Source organism: Hibiscus syriacus, unplaced genomic scaffold (assembly GCF_006381635.1).
Source record: "Hibiscus syriacus cultivar Baekdansim isolate YM2019G1 unplaced genomic scaffold, ASM638163v2 tig00110317_pilon, whole genome shotgun sequence".
Lineage (NCBI taxonomy): Eukaryota > Viridiplantae > Streptophyta > Magnoliopsida > Malvales > Malvaceae > Hibiscus > Hibiscus syriacus.
In genome coordinates this window covers 130,337-145,234 of record NW_024062676.1, presented here as the reverse complement: position 1 = coordinate 145,234, position 14,898 = coordinate 130,337, and the positions used below count along the sequence as shown (strand labels likewise).

The 14,898-nt window shown below is 34.1% G+C and overlaps 1 pseudogene; it reads right to left on the bottom strand.

Moving 5' to 3' along the window:
- Positions 1-4,301: 4,301 nt before the first annotated feature.
- On the bottom strand, positions 4,302-11,420 carry LOC120116989 (annotated as a pseudogene).
- Between the last annotated feature and the right edge of the window lie 3,478 nt (positions 11,421-14,898).

Genomic DNA, 14,898 nt, shown 5'->3' with positions numbered 1-14,898 from the left:
AGAAGCTAAGGAAGACATTCTCGAATCTGTTGAAGTTCTTCTTGCAAATGGTCAAACTTCAACAATCTACGTAGATGTTCCTTGGTACCCTATTAAATGCAGGAAGCATAGCTCTTTTGGTCATTCTGATAAAGAATGATTTATTAAACCAAATTCTGCTCCACCACAACTCAAAATCTGGAGGGTAAAGAATACTAACACTGAAAACTCTGTTCAACAAACAGAAAATATTAAAACCTTGAATGTTTCCCTACTGGAAAAAACTGAAAACTCTTCTTCCTCAAAGGAAATGACATCTTCTAATAATTTGGAGCCTATCTCAGAACCAGAATCTTCTTCCTCCCAAAAGGATCAGCCTTATACTGTAGAACCCCCTAAACCTCCTTCTAATATTTCGAATAAGGGGAATAATTCATTATCACAAAACCATCCTCTCGGTGAAGAGTTAGAAAATGTCGATTCTACACTTCCTAATGGATCTACCCTTAATCCTAATGACACTCCTTCAATCCTTAAAAGAGGTAGAGGGAGAACTTTAAAGACCAAAACAAAATCTGCTTTAAGAGGCTCAAGAAACAGATTTGAAATTATCTCAACAGTTGAGGAATTTTCTTCTTTAAATGAGCTTCCAGTAAAGAAAATAAGCCAGCAGTTGCTGGAGTTACTAAACTAATTAAAGAGCTAAAGTTAAAGAAGAAAGAACATATTTCAAAAGTTAAAAGTACCTCAAAAGGAAATTTAGAGGGTTCTTCACCCTCCATTTCCCAATGTTAATTTGTTTTTGGAATATTAAAGGATTCAACAATCCTCACAAACAGAAAAAAGTTATGAATAGAGCTAATATTTTCAAAGTAGATGTTCTATGTCTGTTAGAAACTCGTGTTAAACCTGACAATTCTGAAAAATTCTTCAATTCTATCTTAGGGAGCTGGAATATTCTTACAAACTATGAGTATGCTATTAATGGTAAAATATGGTTTCTTTGGAAAAAAAGGAATTGACCTTTCCCTCTGTCACTCAACTGATCAAAGCATTACTGCTAAATGTCTCTTCAATAACATTCCTTTTATTATCACTGCTATCTACGGAAGTAACAATGGTTCTTCTAGAAAACTTCTTTGGCAGCACCTTCGTCATCTTGATTCTAGGTTTGGGTCTCTCTCTTGGATTCTGGGAGGTGACTTTAATATCTTTCTTCAGCATAAGGAAAGTTCTAATTATCAAATTCTTGGACCTTATTTATCCTTTGAAATGGCAGACTTCCAAGAATTGATTCAAGAAATTTCTCTTTATGATCATCCTTTCTTAATGACAAAGCCCCAGGCCCTGATGGTTTCACTCCTATATTTTTCAAACATTCATGGTTAGTCGTAGGGGAAGACTTTATTAATGTTGCCAAATACTTCTTTCAAGAGTCTAACATCCTTCATGCTTTTAATTCCACCATTATTGCCTTGATTCCAAAAATCCAGAATCCTAGCAAAGTTAAGGATTATAGACTTATCTCTTGTTGCTCGGTTGTTTACAAAACTATAACAAAAATCATTGTCAAAAGATTGACTTCGCTTCTTCCTGACCTTATTTCCCTCAATCAAACCTCTTTTTTAAGAGGTAGATCAATTATAGACAACACCCTTCTTGCTCAAGAATTGGTGAAAGGCTATGGTAGAAAGAATATCTAGCCAAGATGTGCTCTCAAAATTGACTTACAAAAAGCCTTTGATTCTCTTAATTGGGAGTTTACCTCCTCAATTCTTAAAGCAATATGACTTCCTTCCATTTTCACTAGACGGATCAATTCTTGCTTCAAAGAAGCTAGATATTCCATATCTTTTAACGGTAGTCTAATTGGATACTTCAAAGGCCAGAGAGGCATCCGCCAGGGTGACCCTCTATCTCCTATCCTTTTTGTGAGTGCAATGAACATTCTCTCAAAAAATTTCAATCTTGCTGCAGCCAGAGGCATATTTGGATACCATCCAAAGTGCAAAAAAAAATGGTATTACTCACTTATCTTTTGTAAAGGCAACCTTGAATCTATTGCTGGTGTTACTAGTGTCCTTAACCATTTCTATATTATTTCTGGTCTGAACCTCAATGTTAGAAAAACTGAGTTTTATATTGATGGTATTTATGCTCGAACTTTAGACTCCATTAAATCTGCCACTAGCTTCAAACAAGGTTTTTTTCCCGTTAGGTACCTAGGAGTTCCTCTTGTCACTCGGAAACTTACTGAAAAAGACTGCCTTCCTCTCATTGACAATATAAAAAAAAGGCTTCATCATTGGTCTGAAAAACTTCTTAGCTATGTTGGGCGTCTTGAGCTTATTAAAATTATCCTTTACAGTATAGTTAACTTTTGGAGTAGACAATTTATCCTCCCTCAGAAAGTTATCAATCGGCTTGAGCAACTTTGGTCTCGTTTCCTTTGGAAAGGAAATGATACAGCTGCTACAGGAGATAGGATTAGCTGGGATAGGCTTTGTAGTCCCAAAGGTGAAGGGGGTCTTGGGTTGAAGAACATCCAATCTTGGAATAAAGCCTGCATGATTCAACTCATTCGAAAAATCCTGGTTGGAGAGGGGTCTTTATGGGTCGCATGGATACAATGCTATATTATCAAAAGTAGCAACCTAAGTGATATCAATGTTAACTCTTCCTATAATTGGACCATCAGAAAACTTGTGAAAATGAGTACTGAAGTCCTTCCTAATTTAACTGCTGGTGTCACGAATATTAAAGAAATATGGGAAGATATCAGATTTCATAGAGACAGTTTCCTTGCATAAAGTAATTTGGTTTCCTTTTCACACCCCTAAACTTAGCATTATCTCTTGGATGGCCATTCTAGATCGTCTTCCTACTCGAGATAGACTTATTAGAATGGGAATTGCTTCTAATAGTCTTTGTATATTGTGCAATGAGGATAATGAATCCAGAAATCATTTGTTTGTTGAATGTACTTATGCTACTTCTCTTTGGAATTCTATTATGAATCTGTCTAGCATGGGAGATATTCACAGGTCTTGGGATTCAAGGATTGAATGGGCTGCTCAAGTTTGGAAAGGTAAATCTCTCCTTTCTACCATACTGAAGATCGCCTGGACTGCATTTATTTACTTCATTTGGGAGGAAAGAAATAGAAGAATTTTTAACAGAGGATCAAGAACAACAGATCAACTCCTCACGTCTATAAAGGAGCAAATTCGTCTAAAACTTATTGACAAAGATATTAATAGAGTGAATTATGTTAATTCTAGACTTTGTAATTATTAGGGTATTTATTAATCCTTTTGTCTGTAATTATGTGTTTTTACTCCCTATTGGGATGATTGTTGTACATTAAACTCTTTCTTTTTCACTTGGGAAATAAAATCTACTTATCCAAAAAAAAATATGTTATTTTTATTATCATATCTGAATTATCATTATTTTGTCATAACTTGTGAATTTTATCATGTATAATGTAAAGATAGATTTTGTTTTATTTTAAAGATATTAGTAATTGAAAAACTTTTGTGGGAATTGAAAAGGACAAGAAATATATGTCTAATAAATAAAGGTAAAATGATAGAGAACTGTTGTCCGCTTGGTTGAGGAGATCATTCAACGTAACTTCCTTTTTCCTCTCTTTTTTGTTTGTTATTATTAATATTTATTTCGTATGAAATCAACCACAAGTTTTTTCTTGTAAAAATGATCATCGGAGTATTTGAAATTAACAAAATTATTTTTAAATAAATCTTATATTTTTATTTAATTTGGAGCTAATGTTTAATATAGAACGTTAACTTTGATTTAATGAAATAAATATAAAATTCCATTTAATTTAACGTGTTTAAAATAAATAAATTATTTAAACTGTCACTTAATTTATAGCCATATAAGGAATTTTTAATTTTAAACATTTTGATCATCCGATATATCGCTAGTAAACCGGATATATATACATCAAATTAATTTTAAAAACTTATATATCCGACATCGATCCAATTTTTTCTATGGAACAATCATCAATGCAACTGATTAATCAAATCATTCGAAAACTAAAAGTCTGATTGATTTAACTTTAAATTTATTTTTTAAACACTAGAGTACACTTTCGAACCAAAAAACAAAACTCAAATACAACATTCATGACATTGGGTTTATAATTAAACCCTACAGTGATACATTAATATTAACAATCCAAAATTTGAGTATCCACGATAGCTAAGGTTACTCATATTTCTACCCGCTCCCTCTTATCCCTTAGTATCAATAACTCCCAAGACGATACCTAAATCACATAATCTGATCTCGCCATACCGACAGCTATCTAACATGCCCGAAGCAACTTCAGTGCAACTACAAGAATAGATGGCATGTTTGTCGATTATGTCCACCTCCTTGGCACTTGCTGCAATGCATTAGCCGCTTAAAGGGTCCTTTATGTGTATATTTTTTCCTTTTCCTCTTGGGAGCATCGGAGACATGACGGAGAGCAGGAGGGCGTACTATAATTGTGGAGGATTTCTTTTGCACGACCATATCTATTGTTGCAACTGGGTTTATAGAATTTGAATATGTTGACCGGAAAGCATCGGTTGTGAAGTACTCGGAGCAATAATCATATAAACTCCTTCCTAATTGCTGTAGGACAGCAACAGCATGGCAACACGGAAAACCATTCAGTTGCCATTCCCTGCAGCTACGATCCCAGAGATCAATGCTCACTACATATATTGCACCCAAATGTCAGACTTCAAAAGTGCTACCAAGTGACACAAGCACTTGAAGCATGTTAGCTTTCAGAATATGTTGTTCTAATTTGAATTCCACAGCAGGAGTTAATATTGTCAACCACTGGCTTGAATCCGACTTCTGAGCACTCATCAATTCCATCACCTTACAGCAGATGGTCTCAATCAGCTTAGCAATCGGTATAATCGGAAGTTTAGTTGCCCAACTATAAAATGTCTGTAATATTAATTTGATGAAAATTGTCCATATCGTGAACCTTGGAAAAGAGCATTTGACCAGTGTTCAGGTCCACTTTGCAGGATCCACTCACAAGCCTTTGGTGAAATATTTCTGATGTTCTCAATAGATTTCCTGAATCCATGAAGTGTAGTTGCACGAGCAGCATCATAGAAATGCGTGATAATTGATTGAAGAACTTCTTCAGTACATGAGCCATTGAAATCCCCTTTTAATCCCTCTTTCAGACGATGGAGGCAATAATCATGATGCGAATTTTTAAAGATCATCGAAATAGGCTTTATATACCCAACCTGTCTATCTGCCACAAACATTACTGATTGGAATATTGAAAGTGCAGATTTCAGTTGCACCAAAAACCACTGCCAATTATCATCATTGACAACATCAACTACAGCAAAAGCAACAGGGAAAAAGCCTTCATTTCCGTCCAAAGCTGTAACAGTCAGCAGCTCGGACTGATATTGTAATTTTATGGTCACAGTGTCAAGGAAAAGGAGGGGGCGACAGCCATTCCTGAAGCCATGTAATGAAGCTTGCAATGCAACAAATAGAAGATGGAAGCTTAAGTCCTACCTAGTGACTAGAGTTGCTATGCTACCAGGATTGTTCTCGAAAATCTGCTTAAACAGACTAGGTAATTGATTGTAACCCTCGTCGTATGGAACTTGAGGCTTCTCTTTGGCAGGCTCTAGTCCTCGCCACACATGTGAATATCTCTCTTTGAATACATAATACTGAAGAATTTCATTAATAATTTCTTTTGGTTTAGCATTTGGTGAATCTCGTAATTTTTCCCTTACCAGAAAATAGACCAATTTACTAGAGACCTTGGGATGCCGAGATGAACTTTTTCCTGCTCCACATGTATGAATTCCACTCTACCTTTTTAATCCGAAACAACTTTGTGGTAGATTACCTTGCAGCTTGGATGGTCCTGTAACACCCCAACACATACTCGACCCGGATACGAATCCGAAATGTCACATTGACTTTTTAAAACATTGACATGTTAAAAACTTGTTGAAATTTTTTAACTTTTATTTATATTCTAGTGGTGAAACCCTTAAATCACATTTACCATTGAAAATTCAAACTCACATTGAAGATAAACACTTTAAAATTTACATAAATATAAAATAGTATGATTACAAAACGGATCAGAGCATTACAATTTAAAATTTATAATACATGCCAACAAAATCACAAAATAAGAGACCTACATTCAAATTCTTCTGATCTAATCCTCTTCGGGGGTATGTTGTCATCTCCTAGCTTTAGCCTTCAGATTTCTTTGAACCTACGTGTGAAACAATCACACGCTAAGTTGTTGACAAAGTGAGGCAAGTACGAGTATAATAAAACATTGTAAAATATTTTCTTATTCATCTCATAGAAAACATTTCATAAGGAATTCAGTTTACATTTCATGACAAGAATGTATACTTTTACACATTGTTCGATTTATATCACTTTGTTTTTAATAGCCCAATGCAGACTACTGAGAACTCTAGGTATTTGAGTACATTGAGGTTGTGCACTAATGCAGTCACCACTGCTTACATAATTTGCAGCGAAGTGCCACATATTTGTCCCGAAAGACCACATAGGTTTGCCCCGAAGGACCAAATAGAACCATTGACTCTTGGCATGCCAACTATACCTCTAATTCTCATACATATACCTTGGGCTTTTGTAATACCCAAAACTTCGGGTCAGTGACTGAAGTGCAAGGATTGAAAATTATGTGGTTTAATTTTGATAAATTGAAAAGTTCAAGGACTGATTTGGTAAATTGTTGTCCATGATTTATTATCAAAGATGAAAAGATGGAAGGGCATTATGATCTTTTAGCAGGAAAATAATTTAATATTTATTTTAAAGGGTTATATATATATAACATGTGGGGAAATAGAGGAAAAGAAAAAGAAAAGTCTGGAAGCTTGGCTTTCTATTCCTTTCTTCCACGTATACTTCCATGGCTAAGGTAAGTTAATTGAAGTTGGTTAATTATTTATTTTTTATTTGGTTTTGGTTCTATGAGTGATATAGAAGCTTAATAAAGTTTAAAGATGAGTTGAAACTAAGAGATTAAGGATTTAATGGTGATTTAGTAAAATGAGTTTTTAAGAGAATTGATTGAAATTGATCGTATTTGGATTTTTAAAGATATATTTGACTTGCCAAGAGTTTAATTAAGGGATTAAAAGTGTTAGGAAGGATTAAAAACATTTTTGAAAAATTGATATGATTTTTAGTTTCAAGAGTTATATGGTAGATTTTTATGTGAAAGGGGTTTTAATGGAGATAAGTTAGTGGGAATAAGTGTAAATGAGTTTGAAGGTATAAATAGAGTTAAGGGTAAGATATTTAAGTGAAAGTTGGGTAATTTTCGAAGTAAAATAGGTGATTTATGGGTAAGGGTATCAGTACTGGAAGAACAATACTGATACTATAAGGTTAACTGAAATGAAATTATATTAATCGGTTGAACAATATCGATACTAAATGGTAGTAGTATCGATTTTGGTAAAGGTGTTGATATCAATAGTAAGGTATCGATACTATAAGTAAAGATGAAATTACAGAATGCCAAAATGGTATCGGTACTGAAGGGGGTATCGATACCATAGAAAAGAAGTATAGGTAGTGTGGACAGAGTACCGATACTATATAGTCGGAATTGTTATTTAGGTATTTCATTTCGCTCAAGTAAAGGTTAATTGGTTAGATGTTAATGAGCTCCGATATTCACATTGATCATGTTAATGTGTAGATTCGATCGAAAATAAGTGTTGAACAAATGGACTTGTAAAGTTAGTAAGCTAAAGTGAAAAGGATGTCTGCTTAGGACTTAAGTGAGGCAAAGATGAGTGCATTTTATTTATGTTTTAAAATATGGAATGAGGAAGACTTGCGATGAGTCAACCTTAGTTGATTTGGAAATATTTTTTTTAAATTGTTCTATGCTATATATTTTACATTGTTTTGTTAAATGATTCTTTGAATAACTTTTGGGTATGAATTACCCAACCTATTTTACATGATAAGTTGTTTTAGTATATGTGAAATATTTTAATTAGATTGTTTATATGAATGATTTCTATAGAGAACAATAAATAATGTTAAACTTGAGAAATGCTACATGAAATAAAATGAGTATATGTTATAAGTGAATATGTCATACTTGAAAAGTGTTACACGAAAAAAATGATCTACGTGAATATGATATATGTCAATGTGTTCTACGTGAAAATGTCTATGTGAACATGTATTAATTAACGGAAGTCTATGTGAATAAAAGACACTTGAATAATAAATGTGAAATCGTTATATGGTTAAAGCCCAAAGTATATTTTATGAGAATTAGGGGTATAGTTGGCATGCCAAGAGTCGAGGGTTCTACGCGGTCCTTCGGGACAAATTCTACGTGGCACTTCGGTGCAAATTATATGAGTAGTGGTGATTGCATTTGTGCACAACCTCAATGTACTCACATATCTTGAGTTCTCAGCGATATACGTTGGGATAAATAATTAATAAATGAATATAAATTTAACAAATAAGTATGAAATGAAAAGTGTACAAGTGTATATGTATTTATATGAAAGGTAAATTGATTATAAGTTGAACAGTGAATAAAAGCCTATTCCATTTATATGAAACATAAATTGCTTTTCATAGTAAGTATTTTTCTTTGAAAAGTTTAAATAAATGTTTTATGATTTTATTTTTTACGCATAATGCCACACTAAGTCATAGATTTAGCATGTGTTTTTTTCACACGTAGGTTCAAAGAGCTTCGAGGAGTAAGATGGTTAGGCAAGAGCAGGACAATATACTTGTGAAGACTTTCAGATCAACTAAAAGTGAATAGTATGTGTTTTGGTTATTTGAAATGTTGTTATGTGCTCATAATGTTTTAAATTATAGATGCTCTGATATGTTTTGTAAAGATTTTTTATTTTCCAATAAAAGTTTAAAATTTTAATCAGATAAAAGTCAATGTGACATCTCAGATGCATATCCAGGTTGGGTACGGGTCGGGGTGTTACAACTTTAACCACATAATTATTTCTCATTTCATTATTTAAAGTGTGTCTTATTCACATAGAGTTCATTCACATAGGCACTTTCACGTCGAACATTTTCATATAAAACATAATCATATTCATATAATATCAAAACAATGCTTTGAAATTACACTTCATATAAAACATAATAAAATATTAAATTAAATAAATAAATAGTTTTCGATTGAAAACATTGAGGTTGGCTTATCGCAAGCCATCCTCAAATCTAATATAAAACAAATGAGTTGCACTCACCTTTGTCTCACGTAAGTTCTAAACGAAATCTTTTTTAACTTTCGTTCAGTCTCTTTGCTATATCGCTTCGATCAGCACACTGTCGTTCCCAATCCACACGACAAATATGTCTAAGATCAATACCAACTTTCCATTAAAGAATAACCAATTTGCACTTACATAAATGAAATGAAACACCTAATTCAACATTTCAAGCTGAATAGTATCGGTACCCCACATAAAATACTAGTACTTTTCTTCTAGGGTATCGATACCCACTTCGATATCGATACCATTTTGGCATTCTGAAATTTCAGTTCTACTTATAGTATCGATACCTTACCTTTGGTATCAATACCCCCACTTCAGTATCAATACTACTTCAATTAGTATCGATATTGTTCATTCGTTTCATACCATTTCTTTCAATTTAACCCTATAGTATCGATACTGTTCTACCAGTACCGATACCTAAACTCAGATTTTACCTCTTTTACTTCGAAATTTTCCCACACTTTACCTAAATCTTAAGTTTTTAATTCCATTCATACCCTCAAACTTATTATTACTTATCCTAGCTAACTTACCTCCATAATTCCCCTTATAATATCTAAATTTCTCCTTAGAACACATAGAACTAAAAATCACAAAAAATATTCAAACATGTTCTTAATCATTTATAATACTTCTAACTTCTTAATTAGACCATTGACAAGTCAAATATATCATTAGAAATCCAAATACTAATTCATATCATCAGATCCCTTAAAAACCTCATTCTACTAATCCATTAATAATTCACTAATATCTTAGTTTTATTAAACTTTAAGCTTTGATTAAGCTTCTATATCACTCAGTACCTCAAAACCAACCCAAAAATGAAAAGAATAACCAACTTGAGACAAACTCACATTATCAATGGAGTCACGGGAAGATAAGAAGAGAAGTGAGCCAAGCTTCCAGACAATTTTTTTCCTCTCTTTTTTCATATGCTTAAATATCTTTTAAAAAATGAATTTTAAATTTCCTTTTTTCCATATTCTTAAATATCTTTAAAAAAATAAATTTTAAATTCATATCCTGCTAAAAGTCCATAATGCCTTTCCACTCCTCCATCTTTGCTAATAAGTCCTAAACACCAATTTACAAAAATTAGACTTTAAAATTTTCAATTTATCAAATTTAACCACTAAATTTTGAATCCTTATATTTTAGTCACTGACATGATGTTTATGGTATTACTGGTCCAATGACAACCTTCATCTTTGCAATTTGCAATTTTACTCTTAGTCCTATTAGTCTTAAATGTATATTCAAATCCATGAGCTATGGAGAACTTGTTCAGAGAAACACGAAAATTGTGAGCATTATTAAACCGTTGCCCTGGACCAGTTAAGCAATTTTCCCATGATTTAATAAGTTTCTGAAGTGCATTAACATTAGGATCCTCAAGAGTAAATTTTTTCGGAATGTCCATATCTCTCTCAAAGAAGCCAACAAATCAAGCTGCTCAGTGTCTCCAGAAACATAAGTAGCATGAGTAAAATTATGAGTCACATGATCATCCACCATTCCAAACCTACAATTCATCCACCAAAACCGCATAAGATTATAAAGGTGATACGAGATTACATGATTAATCAACCTTAGGGTTAGACCTGATTGCCTAATGATGTTAGCATGAAGATGAATTTAGTTATAACCACAAGTCCACAAGGCATCTTATTCATTTCGGGTAGAAACCACTATGATTCCTCATTACCTAAACATTGTAAAGTGAATACTACCTACTGGGGGACATAGTCAACCGGTCACTTGTTTGATTCTCATTTGTAAGACATAGACATCAATAGTTTCCAAGTTCCCATGAAAATCCAGAAAGTGTTGCAGGTATTTGTCGTTAGAAATTGTGATAAGCGTCTTATTGTTGTGTGGAAAAAAGTACTTAATGGTCAAGGAATTAGGATCATAATTCCACATCTCTGCCACTTCTGCTTCCAGCTCGTGAAATTTGGTTTCAGTATTTATACTAGTAGCATGATCTTCTTCACCACGATATGATATGGAACCATCGTCACCTAATGTAAATTTTCCCCTCGACCGAGAAATCACAATAAGTTTTCCCTTAGCCATTGTTGAATCAAAATAGAGTAAAAACTCTAATTGATCGAGAAGAAGAAAAACTCTATTTAGAATAATCTCACAAAATTGTAAAAGAGAAGAACTCTTAAGAAAGCTTTCAAATGCTTATAATTAAGCTTTGATTGTTGGATGATAAAATTCAAATACAAGTAGGGTATTTATAGGTTACAAGAAACAATCTAAACCACTCATTAAAATAATCACTAAATAATCTAAACCATTGAAATTAAAACATGAGAAAAATACTTAATTTTCACCTAACTAAATTGATGTATGCAATGACATCAAATTAATTTATGTGTGAACTTATTTATGCTAATATTGAATTTTCAATACTCCCCCTCAATGTTAGCCTCCATTCTTTGAATCACGCCATGCTGACGACGAAAATGTTCAAACTTTCTAACACTCAAGCTTTTTATAAACAAGTCAGCAATTTATTCATCTGTCTTGATTTGCCTTATCTCAATCTCTTCTTGCAAAACATTTTCCCTAATAAAGTGGCAATGTACTTCCACATGTTTAGTTCTTGCATGAAAAACAGGATTCTCCGCCAGTCGAATTGTCGATTAGTTGTCACAGTACAACGAAATTGCATAATCTACTGGTTGATGTAGATTATTCATCAACTGTATCAACCATGTACTCTCTTGAGCTTCCATTGTTGCTGCTCGATACTTAACTTCAGTGGTTGATAATGATACTGTTGGTTGTCTCTTGCTATACCTAGAAATTGTTCCGGAGCCAAGCTTAAACACATACCCAGTTGTTGATCTCCTAGTGTCATGATCTCCTGCATAATCAGCATCACAATAACCAACTAACTTGCAGTCTTCACCTTTCTTGTACAAAAGACCATAGTTAATTGTACTCTTCATGTATCTTAGTATTCGTTGAACTGCTTCCAAGTAAGGCTTCTTTGAATTTTGCATTAATCGACTCATCACACCAACTGCATAAGAAATGTTAGGTCGGGTCAAGGTTAAGTAGTTCAGACTACCTACCAATTGTCGATACATTGTTGCATCTTCCAAATCTTTTCCTTCATGTGCATACATTTTGACATTTGGTTCCATTGGCGTTGAAGTTGACTTACATTCGAGCATTCCAAACCTCTTCAACAAATCTTTAGCATATTTCTATTGACACAGAAATATTCCTTCGTATGTGCGATCAACCTCTAGACCAAGGAAGTGCTTAAGTTGTCCAAGTTTCTTCATCTGGAAACGAACTGATAAATTTTCCATTGTCTGAAGAATTTCTACCTCATCGTCACTGGTTATGATTAAGTCATCCACGTACACTAGCACGATAACTAGCTTACCTTTATTGACTTTGACAAACAAGCTAGAATCTCCAGGTGTTACTGAATAGCCAGTTTTCGTTAGAAGTTCAACAATCTTACCATACCACGCCCTAGGTGCTTGCTTCAATCCGTAAAGTTCTTTTCCTATCTTACACACATATTCAGGATGATCTTGACTCTGAAAACCCATTGGTTGGGTCATGTAGATCTCTTGATCTAGCTCTCTAAAAAGAAAAGCATTCTTCACATCCATCTATCACAAATCCAGTCTTTGTTGGCTGCAAGTGCAAGTAGGACTTACACGGTTGTAAGTTTCCCCACTAGACTAAACGTTTCATCATAGTCTAGTCCAGACTGTTGAGAGAAACCATTTGCTACCAATCGTGCCTTGTACCTCTCGATTGACCCATCTGGATGGCGCTTTATCTTGTAAACCCATTTGCAAGATATGGGTTTCACATCTTTTATCTTTGGAATAATATCCCAAGTTTGATTTTGCTAAAGTGCATCGATCTCTTCTTGCATAGCTGTCATCCACTCAGAACTCTACGATGCTTCTTCAAACATCTCAGGCTCTATTGCTTTTTCAATTATGGTTGTATTGGTATATTTGGGATTTGGCCTTCGTATTCTTGTTGACCTTCAGAGTTGAGATTGTGGAATTAATTCTTCTGTTTCACTAGGCCCACCTTCTTCGTTTGATTGTTGATACATGCCAGTTTTCTAAGGATTCCGAGTCACTCTTTGTTCGACATCATCTCCATTTAGATCTCCTGATTCATCTAAACTTGTTTGGAGTTGAACAACATGCTCCCCCATCTTTTGTTGTAACTTGTCTCTAAATTTTCTCGAATCTGGCAACACCTCATTCTCTGAGGACCACCAAGAAGATGCTTCATCAAATACCACATTTCATGATGTGTAGCATCTTCCACTCATTGGATCATAACTTTTCCACCCCTTTCTCTGGCTGTCATATCCAACAAAGATACATCTAACAGCTTTCTTGTCAAACTTGCTCCGTAAATGATCAGGAACAAACACATAACATACACAGCCAAATACTCGAAAGTAACTAACTGTAGGTTTTATGTTCCATAGTTTCTCAAAGGGTGAAGCAAATCCTAACCTTGGTTGAGAAAGTATGTTGATCACAAAGGTTGCAGTCAAAACCTTTCAGGTACGTTCTTTGCATGTAGCATAGTTCGATAAATTTTTGTAAGATACCGATTTTTTCTTTCTGCTACACCATTCTGTTATGGCGTATTGGCAAAAGTGTATTGATGGCGTATTCGACATTCTCTTAGGTATTGAGAGAACTCATTTGATCTATATTCTCCTCCGTTGTCTGTGAGCAAGCAACATATCTTCTTTCCCACTTCTCCTTCAGTTGAGTCTCTAAACTCTTTAAACTTTGAGAATGTATCAGATTTTTCTTTCATAAAGAAAACCCACATATACCTGGAGAAGACATCAATGAATGTTACCATGTACCGCATACCGCTAATTGACTGTTACTTAACCGGTCCAAACATCAGAGTGAACCAACTCCAACGGTTCTTTTGATTTAAACTTCGACTCGTCATATGGTAATTGGTGTGCTTTACCATATTGGCATCCCGCACAGACGTTTCTGGTCTCACGTCTAGTTGAGGAAGCCCCTTAAGCATCGACTTCTTCACCATCACACTTAGCTTGGAATAGCTAACGTGACTTAACTGCATGTGTCATAGATATGATGTCTCATTTTTCCTTGTAATGTCTACATATGCAGATTCTACTGACATCACGTAGATTGACTCCAAACATCTTCCCTCCATTGTTGATGTTTCTGAGATTTTGACTTCACGATAAACCTTCACGTCTTGAGGACTAAATAAGACATAATGGCCTGATGATGTTAATTGAGCCACAGATAGCAAATTTTTCTTCATTCATGGGACATGATAAAAATCTTGAAGTTGCACCTGGTTATAATTATATCAAGACGTAACTATCGTCTTACCGATGTGAGTTATCGATAACCTTGAATTGTCAGATGTCACCACCATACGACCACTATTGTACTCAGACAGGTTTTATAACTTCTTTTTGTCATCCGTCATATGATTTGAGCAGCCCGAATCTATGATCCAATCATTCTTGTAGCCAATATATTTTGGT